Genomic DNA, 17,076 nt, shown 5'->3' with positions numbered 1-17,076 from the left:
GCGGGAACCGGACCCGGGTCTCTCGAGACCGCAGGCCAGTGCTCTAACCGCTGAGCCAAACCGGCCAGGGCACCTCTTTTTATTTTATTCATGAACTAGGGTTCTACTTTATCCTAGATGGCTCTCCTCTGACACTCAGATATTGTTACCTGTCTGACTATTGCCAGATACACCTTCTGCCATGGCCACTCTACCAATAAGAATCTCTGGCAGTTTGTGTTAATTCAGGAAAGAACCTATTAGTCCACTCTGCTTTTCCTACAAGAATAGGGCACCTATCCATGATGCATTACACACCCTAAATTATCAAATATTATATAGTAGTATGTTCCCAATGGATAGAATGCATGGGTCTGGAAACTAAGGCATGGAAGCAAGAGTGACTCTATTTATCATATTTTGTAGCCACATGAAGAGTTTATATCTTTTATTCCTAAAATTATAATATCTGTTGGCTTGGAAATCCTGGTTCATATAGAGAAAACACTTTCACCATGGGATGTTGAAGAGTCCCATTAAAGCTCTATATGCTGTCCAATCACTTTGAATGTTTCTTTGTCAAAATTTTTAAATGTTGTCAAAAGAGTGAGCAAGACTCTTCATGCTAAGAAACTAGTTAACAAGTAAGGGAGTCATCTTTCTTAATGGGGAGTAATTGAACATAAAAATCAGGAGAAGGTAGGGTTTCTGAATCTAAGGAAGGAAAAATTCATTTGATATTCAGGTAATCCATTGGAATATCTTTTTATATTTCTCTACCCAGCCATGATAGTGAATGGACAAGCATATCAGCCATAGTCTGAGAGAGTTGTGCTGATGAGGAGCTCACAACTCTTAGGAATGAAAGTTTGTTTCACTTACCAAGTTAGACACCTAGACCACCAGATGTGCTAAGAGTGAGAGAACCAAGAATGGGTTGTTTGAAAGAAAGACAATGAGTATCAGTAGTGAACTCACAACTAACTGCAGCAGTAGGGGCTGTAGTTTGTCCCACTAACCTTCACCAATATTCTGACCTGCCCACGGGAGCAAAGTAGACTTCAAACAGGAGACTATACCAAAGGAGAGATTACAGAGCTGAGAAAGAAAAGACTGTCATTACAGTACAACTGGGAAATACATTTCTATAAAACAGCCACAGCATCTAAGAAAGTGTGACTAGAATCTATCTAGTATTGCAATTTTCCTGGAAAAGAGACCAATCAAATCCTGAAAAAGCTGTTCCTGATATATTGTATGAAGCAAGTGGATGTCACAGTACAAATGTGAACAGTAATTGACACTGTAGTGCTTTGTCCAGATCCCATCTTTCATCCATTCCCTCAGATGCTAGCAGCTAATGGCTTTCATCTGGCTGAGTTTCTCTCTTAAAGTTGCCCTTAGCTGAAGACAGCAGCTTGCCCCAAGTTACATTCCTCTGCAGCAACAGCCTACATCTAAACACTGGTCAAAAAAACTGGTCAATGCAGGGGTAAAAGACCTAGCTCCCTTTTCTGACATTGGCATTTTTCAGCCTTATGATTGCTTCTTTAGCATCTTCCATTCCCTTGCCAGCACAATGTTAAAAAGCAAGCATATGTCATGGCTTAATTGCACGATTTATGAATGTACATATACACACACATATGGCTATACGTAGCAGAGGTAGGAAGGTAGAATATGGAAATCTTCTAGTGGTCTCTAAATTCCTCCTACGACTGAAACTGGTCCCAATTTTCCTCATTTAAAAATTAACCCCCAACTATCCTCAAGTAAGTCAATGCTAGAAACTACATAATGAGATTCATCTGTGAATTTCTTTAGAGAACTGAACTGGGTGACCTGTTGGGGTTTTTTTCCATGTTTCATTTCTCTGAATTCAGGCATTGAAAGCTAACCAACAAAGAAAGCCAGGAGCATAAGTCATTTGGGGTTGTTAAAACATGAGGTTAAGCTTTGAAAAATACTGTTCAAGAAATGTGCTCTTTCCTCAGTTAATAGAGGAGATTTTTATGGTGTTTGCCTAGAAACACTCTGACTCCTTTACTTTGGAGAGAGAAATACACAAAATTTGTCTCTGTTCATTTCATCTAAGGATAATAACCACTGCTTTTGACCACAAGCCTATAATAAAGTAGGAAAATAATCTGCATACATTTGGATACATGTTTTTAAACATTCTTAGAGAGAATTTTCTTCTTACAGAGTCTTGGAAATGTTCCTAAAGGACAATAAATTTTGTATTATAAAATTATCCTAAGAAAATCCTAAGTGCTGCAACTTAATCCTAAGAGTGAATTAAACCTCAAACATGAGAGCATTCCAAAGAAGACATTATAGAGCTAAGAAAGAGGAGATAAAATTTTACTAAGCTAGTAAATACATTTCTATAAAGTAGCACAGTATCCAGGAAAAGGTGACTAGAACTACAAAGTTTAGTAGAAGCACATGGACAAAAAACATATTTTTGAAAACCCATTTTGTGAGTATTAAGCAACCAACATCCCTCATTTTTAATCCAAATATGAATGTGACAAAATAACAAGGGAAAGAAATAAAAATGGTTGTTAAAGATTAGACATCTTCAGCTCTTGGCTGCTTTCTGATTACATACCTGTGTTGTATATCTTCCTTGTTTTAGAATTTCCTACACTTTTGGCTTCCAAGACTTTGAGTTAAAACAAAATGCTCTTGAAATCATATAGACCCACCCAGAATGCAGATGTTAAAATATATAATTAGAAATGAAAATCTAGGTCATGGAAACTTTAAAGTGTTGTGTGTTTTTCCCTGAAATAAACTTTTATGGCTTAGGGTCTTAGAAGGAGATTCCCATTAAAAGAAGTTACCTTTTATATTTGGTAGGATAAATCCACTCTTGTTTAATACCACCATTTATAGAAGCAATATTTAATGAAGTTACCATGTATTTAACATTTGACAAACATTTATCAAGTACCTATTCTATACTATACAATATGGCCATACAGTAGCAGGTGGTCATTCAGTTCAACTTAAAACTCCAGTTTTGTGAAGTTCTCTATGTCATATGACATTCTAGTTCATCGGAATAACTAATTGTTAGAATAGAAGTTTTTCTTATATTGAATCAACTTAAACAGTTGGCCTTGATTCTTATCTCTAGAGAAAAGAAAAACAAAATTAATATGTTCTATTGCCTCATTTCTTCTTTTAGAACTTCCATATTTGATATGTTGCTCAGACACCTTCACACTCCCAAGTGCCTTTTTTCTCTTTCTCTCTTTTTTTCTATAGCATACAGAAATACAAACTCTATTTATTTGTAAAATAAATTATTTTCTTTTCCATGAGCATGGTGGCCTGGTATATCAGCCACGGTCTGAGAAGAACATGCTGACCAGGAGCTCTCAACTCTCAGTATTATACACTCAGGAAAAGTTTAAGAGGGTAGATCTTATGTTAAGCATGCTTAACAAAATAAAATTTTTCAAATTAAATGTATAGCTTTACTGTCTTACACTCATAGCAAATGGAACACATAGAATTGGGTTACATTTGAAATAGATATGAAAAGAAAATTTCCATTTGTTTCTGGATTTCTCACCAAGGGAATTTTTCTGTAAATTGTTGCTGAATTGATGCATTTGTGGAGATAAGGAGAGGTCAGGGCTTTGTACTTCACTATCTGGTTTATGTCACCCTCCCCCATGCATTATTTTCTGCATATATTCTAGTTCATCTACATCCGTCCTGTAGGGTTCAATGTAAACACAACACATTGTCTGGTGGTCTCAGAGCACAGCTAATTGCACTTGCTCAGGACCCAGACATTACTGCATCTTCGGGGAATCTAAGCCTTTGTTTCTCTCATGGTTGCCTTTCATGGCCTAGTAAAACCTTCAGGTATTTTCAAAAATTTTTAAATATGTTTTTATTGATTTCCTAGAGCGAGGGTAAGGGAGAGATAAAAACATAGATGTGAGAGAGAAATATCAATTGGCTGCCTCCTGCACGCCTCCTACTGGAGATCAAGCCGGAAACCCAGGCATATGCCCTGACCAGAAATCGAACCGGGACCTCTCAGTCTACGGGACGACACACAATCCACTGAGCCACACTGGCCGAGCGACCTTCGGATATTTTTAACATAAACTGCTAGCAAGTCACATCATCCCCTATCCTGTCCTTATGAGCACATCTTATTATCTAAGTGCAAAGTATACCTTATCCCTTTTTAAATGTCATCTCGTTGAATTCAATAGTTGAGATAATTTTATCATTTATCTTATTAGCTCTTTCTTGAAGATTTGACTCATCTGAAAATTTGATGAAAATGTCTTCATCTATGCCTTTTAATAAAATATGTTGAACCAGGCTGATGTGGTTCCGTGGATTGAGCGTTGTCCTGTGGACTGAGAGGTTGGATTCCCCGTCAGGGCACATGCCCAGGTTGCAGGCTCCATCGCTAGTAGGGGGCGTGCAGGAAGCAGCTAATCAATGTTTCTCTCTCACATTGATGTTTCTCTCTCTCTCTCTCTCTCTCTCTCTCTCCATATATATATATATATATATATATATATATATATATATATATATATACCAAAAGGAATTAGGAACAGATTCATCAGGAGAAAAGGGCCAAAAGGAGCTGAGTGAGGAAAGGTCTAGGAAGACAGCCCTAGAAAAGAGTGCTTGGCATTTAAATTCACTTCAAAGCTAATTGAATCACTCACTGTGGCGCATGCATCCCCACTGGTCTAGCCTGCTATATTGGAGCTCTCAATGCACATTTAGGGAGCCAATAAGTTTAGTATATGTGTTATCTGTGCTCAGTAACGGCCCTGCTTGCTTTATTCCCTTATTCAAATGCTTAACTGAGTTATATGATGCAACATAATGATGAGCTAGTCCTAACTCAGAGCAACCCAGTATAAATTCTGGGCCAAGAGGACAGAAGGCAAACAGAATTTATTGAAAATTTACGATGAATCAGATGAAGTCTCCTGGATTCAGTGCTATTTAGAGGATTAACCAGGCCAGGCCAGGCCTTCCTCACTCCTCCCCACTCCAGAACTTTGAGTCCATGTTAGGCAAGTTCTAACATGATCTTTGGTGTAGAAAGTTCTGAGACCAGGGCAGTCTGAGACAGAACTATAACAAAGAAGGAAAATATGGTCTTAAGCATCCATACTTTTCCAGTTTCTCTTTTTCTATGTACTCTCTCCCCACTACTGGTGGAAACAATTTTGCCTTTGTCTTTCCAAGGAGACGTCTGCATTTTTAAAATAGAATTTGGCGAGGACTATGTTGACACACAAAAAATTAGTCTCAAATAGTGATGTTAAAGAAAGCAAGATAAGCTTCTGAACAAGATGTTTGGGGCATGGCTCCCAGAGTACCTCTCAAATCATATTATAAAGTAGCAAACTAGTCTGACAACAAGGAGAGGCTCTTCTTTGCCAGCTGAACATCTGGACAGGTTTCTCAAGCTGTGAATGAAGTGGAAGGAAAAAGAGGCCCAGATCAACCTTGTCCCAAAGAAATTCTCTACACGAGGAGAAACCTGAAGCTTATCTGGACTCCTGGGAATGACAAGTTTCTGGAGGCCCCTGCATGTTCCCAGTGTCTATAAGAATCAAGATTGATTTGGAAGAGAAGCGTGCTAGATCTAACCTCTAGAATGTCAGCTGTGGATACAGACTTAGAATAGAGATTATATTTGCACTTTTGCATGTGGTGTGTGTATGTGTGTGTGTGTAATGAGAGAAAGAGAAGAAGCAAGTTCAGTGCAGATAACCCTCCTCTGACATGGCTCAATGCAAACCCAATTCAAGGTCTTCTCCACAGAAGCTCTACCCTTACTTCTTCCCTAGAAGCCCTGGATGTATGGTAACCAGATTCAAAAAGAAACAAAGAGGACCCAAAGAAATAAAATCAGAAATGAAAAGAGGTGAAGTAACAGCTGACACCACATAAATACAAAGGACTATAAGACAACACTATGAACAATTATATGCCAACAAATTAGACAACCTAAGCAAAATGGACAAATTCCTAGAATCATGCAGTCTTCCAAAACTCAACCAGAAAAAGTCAGAAAACCTGAACAGACCAATAATGACTAAAGAAATTGAAGCAGTAATCAATAAACTCCCAGCAAACAAAAGCCCTGGTCTGGAAGGCTTCACAGGGGAGTTTTACCAAACGTTCAAAGAAGAACTAACACCTATTCTCCTCAAACTATTCCAAAAAAGTCTAGAGGAAGGAAGACTTCCAAGCTCTTTTTGTGAGGCCAGCATAATCCTAATCCAAAAACCAGATAAAGACAGTACAAAGAAAGAAAATTACAGGGCAATATCCATGATGAACATATACACCAAAATCCTCAAAAAATTTTTGGTTTTATAAATGGATCTATTGTAAATGCTTTCACATATTTACATTATTTCTGCTCATACTCATAGAATCAGTGGGTTGTAGGTAAAGCAAGCATTATCGTTATAACCAAGAGATGTGAAAACTGAACATTAGCTAGGTTGACGTCGTGAGTAAGAGGAAAGCAAACGCAGCACTGGAACTCCATTTTCTTTTTTTTTCTTTTTTTTTTAATCCTCACCCGAGGACATTTTTCCATTTTTTGTTCAGATAGAGTGGGAAAGAGAGAGAGGAAGAGAAAGAGAGAAACATCGACATGAAAGAGACACATCAAGTGGCTGCTTCTCTCATGACCCAACCAGGGCCGGGGACAAACTGCAATCGAGGTACGTGCCCTTAGCGGGAACCGAACCCGGGTCTCTCTGGACCGCAGGCCGACGCTCTAACCACTGAGCAAAACTGGCCAGGGCTGGAACTCCATTTTCAATACCTGAATATCCCGTTATCTCTGCAGATAAGACGTTCGAGATTCTTTTTGCAAAGATCCCTTTGCAAAAAGAAAACTAGGGATGAAAAATGTTTGCAAACTGACCAGATTTTGAATAGCACAGAAGACAGAGGACCCAATCCTAATGCTAGAAAAAGTGCTGAGAATTTAAAACTCCTTTGCAGTGTTTTTTCACCTTCTGATAAGACTTCCTTGGGAATCATAAAGTCACATGCTTGAAATCAGTCTAAAAAGCATTTTTAAGTGAGAAAGAGTTGGTCTGCTGACTTGGAACAAACTAGATCCCTTGGACCAAGTCAAATAATTCAATTTTAGTTTTGCAAAGAGGGGAAAATAGACCTGCGCTTCAAAAATATTTAGTGTTTTTTTTTCTCTTTGCACTCAGTGACCTGGAAGATGAAAAGAAGGCTTCGAGCCAAACCAAAATATGTTCATGGTTTTTCACAAGCTGAACTGGGTTTGCAAATATTACAGTTAGAGAGCTTCAAAGTCATAATTCAAGTCTGTGCCTGCCTGGTGTACACATACCTTACAATTTTAAACAATGACATGATTTATTTCCTTCATGTTAAAAATAAACAGATATGACTCGCAGAGGTTAAATAAGATCTTGACAAGATTGACTAGATATTTTATTTAGATATTCAAGCTCTAAATCTAGCTTTACATATACTACAAAGTTTTTCCAGTATCCATATTTATAAGCCACTAGTTTTCCAAGGTCTTTTGTGAGAGACCGCTCCATAGTATGGTTTATTTACCAAAGATTTCCTAGCTTTGCTAACCCTGATACATGTCAACCTGGGCTTTCAAAGAGAATGGACAAAAATGTCTTTTTTTTTTAATCATCCTCACCTGAGGATATTTTTCCATTTATCATCAGATAGAGTAGGAGGGAGAGAGAGGGAGAGAGAGACATCAATTGGTTGCTTCCTGCACGACCCAACCAGGGCCAGGGACAAACCGCAACTGAGGTACATGCCCTTGACCAGAATCAAACCTGAGACTCATTGGTCCACAGGCTGATGTTCCAATTGCTGAGCCAAACCAGCCAGGGCAACAAAAATGTCTTTTTTCTGGCTTCAACTACCAAATGAAATGCAAAAAAATGAAGACATGGGTGGATGCCCTAAAATGAAGGCTTCTGGATGTGCCCCGTTTGGTGGTGGCACTGCTGTTTCCACAATTCAACATCGGCGACGCCTTGCTGGGCATGTGTCTCTTAGGAAGGGTGAGTTGGAAAGCACATACCTTCCTGAAATGTAAGTCACCTTCACCCCACCTTACCTCCTTAAGCTTAACTGGGGCTCGTTTTCCATATCCTTCTCCATGTCTTCTTGTGTCCCAGTCACTGGAACCAAACAGGCAAATTTGACCTCTCCTCCTGCTGTAATCTCACATGACCCACCCCTTCAGAAAGCTCAGATGTACGTGTCCCTTAAATCAGAACGGCTGTCTTTATTCTGATCATTTAATGGCTCTATTTTTAGCCTGTAGATGGGTTCTGAAGATCAGGGGCACTCCACCTAGAGAAGAATAAATATGAAAAGGAAAGGGACTTAAAAGGAAGCTATATAGCCAGTGGTTGAAGAAATGAGCAGGGATGTATGTTCATCTAGGTACAAACATGCAAATGTATAACGTGAGAGTGAGGGGAAAGACTTCTACGTTATGCTAAGGGGAGGACTATGAACAAAGCGTATAGTACACAGGGAGGAAATGTTGTTTCAATGAATGCAAAATCTGAGAGACAAGTTCAAATTTGAAAAGAACTGTGGAGTAAGCTTTTCATAGTGAGATATTTTAAACATGGGAATACCACCATTTGACAAGGACAAAGAAACGGGGATCGCTGGAGTGGATTGTCAGACCAGATGAAACTTCAGACCTTAATAGTCTGATTTTTATCTATGCTCAAGCGGGGGAGATATAGGAAGCCAATACTTAAATCCATAAAATCAGCTATTAGCCCTATTTTGTTCAGAATAGGGAGAGGATTATACAGTATAAAATGCAAAAAATAGGCTGAACAAAGTGAAGTGCTGCAGGACAAATAGAAGGAGCATGTCAGGATAAACAAATAAGGATCTGATTATAATTGATCTATTAGATTGGTGAATGGTCACAGAAATAAAATTAAGTAAATATTTGACAATTTAGGCCCAAATCTTGGCTTTTCATTAATATTCACAGATAATATATATTTAAGGTGACAATATTTAGAGCTTGGACTTTATTTTTTGGATAACTTATATAATTCTTTACTTCTTTTTGTAACCATAGCCCTGGGTTGTGAATTAAATGTCAAATGCAGGTAAAAATTAAAATTTTCACAAGGAATGAAGAAAGGAAAGAATATCTCTCACTCTCTAAGCAGCTCATGTCTCATAATCTCAAATATAATTAAACTAATATAAACATGTATTTCACAATTTATTTTGTTGTGGCCCATGTGATATAGTATAAATGATTTGGGACTTGAAGGGCTTTTTTTTTTTTTTTAAATCTTTATTGTTGGATGTAAACTGTATTACAGATGTTCCACATTTTTCCCCCAAAGACCCCCTCCTCCCCTCTCCCACCCCCCTCCCACCTTTCCCACACTATTGTCTGTGTCCATTGGTTATGCATATAAGTTCTTTGGTTTATTTCTTCCCACCCCCCCCCCAAACCCCTATCCCTTTAAAGGGCTTTAAAGCAGTAGACAGTAGAAGTGGGTTTTACACGTAGTCCTAACACAGACTGGTCATGTGTTTCTTAACAACATTCCCTTAGCCTATTTGACCCACAGTTTTCTCACCTAGAGAATAAAATTAATAGTATCTTCTCTGCCTACCTTATGGATTCTTACGGGGATTAAATTGGAAAAGGAGAATTTTTGAACTGCTAAGTGCTTAACATACATAAAAAAATTCGTGACCAAGGTTAGATATTTTTATCTACACTATTACATACTTCTATATGTAGAACTTGTAAAAATATACACTCATCAACCACTTTTTAGCAGATCACAAGTTACTTTTTAAACATTTTTTCCTGACATTAATCTTTAAAGGAGGAGCTTCCTATATGCTGTACATAGAAATGTAAAAATATACTAATGCAGGCACCTCTGTGTTTTACTATAATTTAATACTTCTAACTTAAATCTGAAAATGGAAGACTCTTCATCAAATAAAGGACCCACTCAAGGGAAAATCCTAAAATAGATTTGTTTTTCTCCAGTGTCTCTCATTTCCCTTTTGTTTGCCCTCCCCCACCCTTCCCCCACTACCCCTTCCCCCACTACCCCTTCCTTCTAGGTAAAGGATGACCCTGTGTCACACTCTTTCACCCACACTCCAACCCCAAATCTCCCCTTAAGAAGAAATCTGCAGTCAGTCCTGTGTACTCTGATACAGGAAAGTCAGTGTTCCATCCCCTCCACAGACAACCGCCTTTTCAGATTTATCCCCAGCGATAGCCTCCCAGCCTAGCCCCCAGTTAGCTTGAGGAAGAGCAGGCATAAGAGAGCAAGTAGAGAAGGTCATGTGCTTCATAACCCACTTCTGCCCCACTTGGCTCCAGAACCTCACAATTCAAATCATTAAGAGAATCTTCCTAAGCTGTTCTGCTAGACCAATAAGAGAACAACGCTAATTCTGAACTTTTGGTGTGACTAGCTGTTTTCCTGGTGATTAATCACAGAATGTCAATGTTTATGTAACTGCAGTCAAAATTCAGAGGTACCAACTTGACCAAAACTTTCCTTCTCAATATTACAGTACAGTTCTGTTTTTGTACACAATTTACATGAATGTAAGACTGTGTGGTTATATTAAGCTGGCCAGAAAATTATGTTTTCCTTGACAGTAATTAGGGTTTTACCTAAGATCTTCCAGCCTGAAACAATATTTAAAGATGCATTTTTTAAATTAAGGGGAAAAATACTGTTAATTAAGCAATGAAACTATATACCAGGTCCAGAAAACCTATGTTGTATCTCAATTAAAAATAGTCTTATTATACTTCACATTTGAACAACAATGTGGTATCTATCAATTAACAATTTTACAATTAAATATATTATATTATATATATACATTAAAATTACATAACATCTATTTGCAAAATGTACAGATATTTTCTTCTATAAGAGAAAAATAATAATTCTTACAAAGTTCATTATTGTTTTGTGAACAATAATAAAATGTTGAGCAATTGCAGCTTAAAAATTATATAATTTAACATTAAAAAGAACCCTAAAGGACCCTCATCTGATACTTAAATCTCTTTTCCCCCTTACCCCAAGATCTTTGCCAAGCAGTCAACTGATTGGATGCAACTGAAAACGTAGATAGATGAAAACTGAGATCCACTTGTCAGGAAACTATTGTGCATATAGATGATTTTGACTGGATTGACCTGATAATTAGCATATAGTGCTAAGAACAATAAAGACATCAATTTGGCTCTAGCCAACTTCCTTCTAAACAATAATAATAGTAGTAATAAAAAACCAAAGTAGTAATTGCTATTCATTGAACACTCTGTGTAATAGACACTGTCCTACATACTTTCCAAAATTGTTCTTTCAATTCTAATAGTGACCATCTGAGATGGATAGCATTAACTCCATTTTCCAAAAGAGTAAGTTGAGACTCAGAGAGGGTAAATAATATGCTTAGTGTTTTCAAACTAGAAAGAGTAAAATCAGGAGTAAAGTCCACATCTGCCTGTCTCTAAAACACTGCATCTTTTGTTCATGCAGAGATTTAAAAGTGATAACACCACTAAGAACTTAAACATCAAGACTATAAGGCTGGCCAAAAGATGTTAAAACTGCATCTAGAATTCATCTAGACTGGATCAGAGAATCATAGTTTCATATGGACAAGAGTAAAAAAAAAAAAAACCTTCTAGATAAGAAAAAAAAAAACATCAAGTTTGTGCAACCACTTCAGAAAAGTAAATTCAACGGACAAGGGGTCATAAACACAAGTCAGTCGGAAGAGTATGAACAAGAGGACCAAACACGTCTGCACTCCTTCAGTCCAATAAGAGACAACAGAAATAGGAAGGAAGGTGGGAAGTTACCTGAGTTACTTTAAACCAAAGTTCATCGGTAAATGGTAATGATAAAACTCTTACCAAAAATGATGGTTGGGAGGAATTGAGTACGATTAAACATATAGCTTAATCTGGCATATGCTTACATTTGGCATATAGAAAGTATTCAATAAATGTTGAAAGTAGTTTTGTTGGTTTAGAGGGTCACCTTCAACTTTCCAATATAGTTCAGTTTAGTGCAAATGAGAGTCAAAGACCTGGTTAAATCTTTTGTTTGCTTTGTACTAACTGAGCAATGTTGGACAAGGCACCTTGCCTATCTGAGAATCAATGTGTTCATCAAAAAAGAAAAAAAGGACTATAATATCTACTCATAAATTATTGGGAAGATTAAGTAAAAATATGTTGGAAGATGCTTAGCATAGTATTTGGCAAGTATAAATTTATTCACACATACAAAACATATATTCAACAAAAATTTATTGAGGGGCTATTTCAGTGGCAGGCACTATTATAAGCACAGGTGACAGAGCAATGACAAAGATATGGTTTCTGCCCTCATGAAGATTATACTCTAGATCTTTGAGAAGATGGTGGCAGGCAGGACCAGAGGGAGGGTGAGTCTGTGAGAGAGTGAGCTAGTGATTGAGAGAGTGTGAGTGGACATGAAGGTGGACGACCAACTCCTGCAATGCAGAGACGCGGAGCAGAAGGTTCCTGTGCTGTGGATGGAGCAGCCGGCTACCACAGTAAGCAGCTCCTCAGGGCTCTTCTCCCTGCACTGTGGGGAGGTCTCACCATTTTGGAAGATCCCGGGTCTTCCCTGGGAGGAGGCAGTGGGAGCAGCTAGGGCCCAGCAACCTGAGTCCACCAGCGCACCTGGCACCATCAGACCAGTGAACACTCTGTGTCAACACAGACCAGTGTAGAGTAATAGAGCTCCCAAGGCAACGGTCATGGAAGCCGTGGACAGCTGGGAACCCAGCACCATCCCCCACAGTAGCAGCCCGATCAGAGTCAAGATATACCCCCAGCAATAGAGGCTGGAAAGCAGACATCCATCCCAGCTAACAGCGGTGGGACCTGGGGCTCCACAGAGGCCTGTGCGGTCCAGAAGCTCACAAGAGCAGTGGGAAGCTGGAGCCTGAGAGGGACTGGTGCGATCCAACTGCCTGCCCATGGGACTTGCAGGGTGCAGGGGCACCAGAGAGGCCTGTGCAACCCAGCAGGGACTGTGCCATCCAGTTACCCACGGGACCTGCAGGGTGCTGAAGCACCAGAGAGGCCTGTGCAACGCAGCAGCCCATAAAATAGCCATAGAGCCTGGTCCCCAAAGGGACTGTGCCATCCAGTTACCCGTGGGACCTGCAGAGTGCGGGGGCACCAGAGAGGCCTGTGCGACCCAGACGCACACAAGATAGGTGTAGAGGACGTGAAAATGGAGGCAGAGTGAATGGAAGCTACACAGACCATCTCCCAGGACCAAACAGAAATTACAAATAAAATAAAGGCAAATTCTCAGAAGAAAGCAACAGAAAAGCAGCAGGACAGGACCATATAACCAGGGACACTGGTAGGATCTGCTGAGGTGCAAGAGGGTGGCAGGCTGGGAGCCCATGGACAGCAGCAGTCTTAGTTGTGAGCGGCGCCCTTGGGGAATAAAGACAAAGCCCTCTCCACAGCCAGAGAGCCAGGACAGAGCACTAAAATAGCCACAGCCACTCACCTAGGGCCTATGGCAGAGGGAGGGCAGACTGAGCTGGAACTCTGGGGACACCTGGGATTTGGAGGGCACTCAGAGTTTTTGCTGAGTTGTGACCACAGAGGATGGTGGCCAGTGTGCTCCTTCCCCGAGGATTCAGCCTTTCCCAGGTGAGGCAAAGAAATGCAAATTGAGGCTCATTAACAACCAGCACCTATCCCACCCTCTGAAAATCCTCTTACACCGAACACCAGGGCTACATTCCAAGGCACTGAGTAACTGACTACTCGCCTCCAGGAAAAAGCTAGAGGATAACTGAATCTTTCCTGGGCTTGCCAATCTACCCAGGAAAGTAAGACTTGACAGTGGTGTTTAACGTGGGCCCACCCAGGCTCATCCAATCCCAGTAGAGAGAGCCACAAACAGCAGAACACCAACACACACAGGGAGAATTTGGCAGGCTCCAAAACCCACTGAAATAGCCAAAATGGTGAAACAAAGAAACAAATCCCAAATGAAAGAACAAGAGAACTCTATCGAAGATGAGATAAATGAAATGTAGTTAAGCAAATTATCAAAGGTAGAGTTCAGACCCATGATCTTGAGGAAGCTCAATAGCATGAGTAAAAACATCAGCACCATGAGTAAAGATATAGAAACATTGAAAACCAACCAAGTGGAAATGAAGAATGACATAGCAGAAATAAAGAACACATTGGAAGGACTAACCAGCAGAGTAAAGGAAGATGAGGACTGTATCAGTGAATTAGAAGACAAGGTAGAAAAAATAAACCAATCAGAAAACCAAAAGAAAAAAACAATTAAAAAATAGAAAGATAGCTTAAGAGAACTGTGAGACAACTGGAAACATAATAACATCCACATCATAAAAGTCCCTAAAAAGGAAGAAAATGGGCAAGGGTTAGAGAATATATCTGAAGAAATAGTGACAGACAACTTTCCTAACTTGGTGAAGAAAAAAGGCATTCAAGTCCAAGAAGCACAGAGAGCCCCAAGTAAGAAGAACTCAAACAGGCCTACACCAAGACCCATAGTAATTAAAATGCCAAAAATTAAAGACAAACAGAGAATCCTAAAGGCAGCAAGAGATAAGCAACAGGTTACTATAAAGGAAACCCCATAAGGCTCTCAACTGACTTCTCAACAGAAACACTACAGGCCAGAAGGGAATGGCATGAAGTAATCAAGGTCCTGAAAAACAAGGATCTGAATCCAAGACTACTCTATCCAGAAAGGCTATCATTCAAAATAGAAGGTCAAATAAACAGCTTTCCAGACCAAAAAAAAAGGCTAAGGGAATATATTAACACCAAACCAGCACTACAAGATATGCTAAAAGGACTGCTGTAATTAGTAGAAAAAATAGAACCACACAAAACAAAAATGGAAATAAATAAGTACATATCAATTATCACTTTAAATGTGAATGGTTTGAATGCTCCAATAAAAAGACACAGAGTAGCTGACTGGATAAGAAAGCATGACTCATCTATATGTTGTTTACAAGAGACCCACCTCACAACAAAAGACTCACATAGGTTGAAAGTGAAGGGATGGAAAAAAATCTTTCAAGCAAACGGAATGGAAAAAAAGCTGGGGTAGCAATACTCCTATCTGATAAAGTATATTTCAAAATAAAGACCATAATTAGAGACAAAGAAGGCCACTACATAATATTGAAAGGTTCTATCCAACAGGAAGATATAACCTTGGTAAACATATATGGACCCAGTATAGGAGCACCAACATATATTAAAAATCTTTTGGAGGACTTCAAAAGAGAAATCGACAGCAATACAATCATAGCAGGGGACATTAACACCCCGCTTACATCACTGGATAGATCATCTAGACAAAAAAATTAACAAGGAAACACAGACTCTAAATGAAGTGCTAGATCAAATGGATTTAATAGATATCTACAGAGAATTACACCCTAAAACTGAAAAATTCGCATTCTTCTCAAGTGCACATGGGACATTCTCAAAGATAGACCACATGGTAGGACACAAACTAAGTCTCTACAAGTTCAAGAAGATGGAAATCATATCAAGCATCTTCTCGGATCACAATGGCACGAAACTAGAAATCAATTGCAACAAGAACATGCAAAGACATTTGAACACATGGAGGCTAAATAGCATGTTATTGAAAAATGAATGAGTTACCATGGAGATCAAGGAAGAAATAAAAAACTTCCTGGAAACCAATGATAATGAACATACAACAACACAAAATCTATGGGATACGGCAAAAGCCGTTCTGAGAGGGAAGTTTATGGCACTACAGGCCTACCTCAAGAAACAAAAATAAATTCTAATACAGTATCTAACCTCACAACTTAAAGAACTAGAAAGCAAACAAAAAGAAAACCCCAGAGCAAGTAGAAGGAAGAAAATAGTAAAGATCAGAACAGAAATAAGTGACATGGAGACCAAAAAAACAATTCAAAGGATCAATGAAACAAAGAGCTGGTTCGTTGAAAAGATAAACAAGATTGATGGACCGTAAGCTAGACACACCAAGAAACAGAGAGAGAGATACCAAATGCACAAAATCAGAAATGAAAGAGGAGAAATAATAACTGACACCACAGAAATACAGAGGATTGTTAACAAATATTATGAACAATTATATGGCAACAAATTCGACAATCTAAGCGAAATGACAAATTTCTAGAAACACACAGTCTCCCAAAACTGAACTGGGAAGAGATAGAAAACTTGAACAGGTCAGTAACAACAAAAGAAATTGAAGATGTAATCAAGACTCTCCCAGCAAACAAAAGCCCATGCCCTGACTGCTTCACGGGGAAATTTTACCAAACATTCAAAGAAGAACTAATACCCATTCTCCTCAAACCTTCAAAAAATTCAAGAAGAAGGAGGACTTCCAAACTCGTTTTATGAGGCCAGCATTATTCTAATTCCAAAACCAGAAAAAGACACTACAAAGAAACAAAACTACAGGCCAATATCTTTGATGAACATAGATGCCAAAATCCTGAACAAAATACTAGCAAATCGAATCCAGCAATACATCAAAAAAATTATTCACCATGAGCAAGTGGGATTCATCCCAGGGATGCAAGGCTGGTACAATATTTGCAAATCAATAAATGTGATACACCACATAAATAAAATGAAAGATAAAAATCATATGATCATACCAATAAACACTGATAAAGCATTCAACAAAATCCAGCACCCATTTCTGATAAAAATGTTCAGCAATCTGGGAATAGAGGGATTATATCTTGACATAATAAAGGCCATATATGAAAGACCTACAGCCAACATCATACTCAATGGGAAAAAACTAAAAGCATTTTCCTTAAGAACAGGAACAAGACAGGGATGCCCACTTTCGCCACTCTTATTTAACATAGTACTGGAAGTCTTAGCCACAGCAATCAGACAGGAAGAAAAAATAAAAGGGATCCAAATTGGAAAGGAGGAAG

Source organism: Molossus molossus, unplaced genomic scaffold, assembly GCF_014108415.1.
Source record: "Molossus molossus isolate mMolMol1 unplaced genomic scaffold, mMolMol1.p scaffold_m16_p_10, whole genome shotgun sequence".
Lineage (NCBI taxonomy): Eukaryota > Metazoa > Chordata > Mammalia > Chiroptera > Molossidae > Molossus > Molossus molossus.
Note: the sequence above shows the minus strand (reverse complement) of the source record.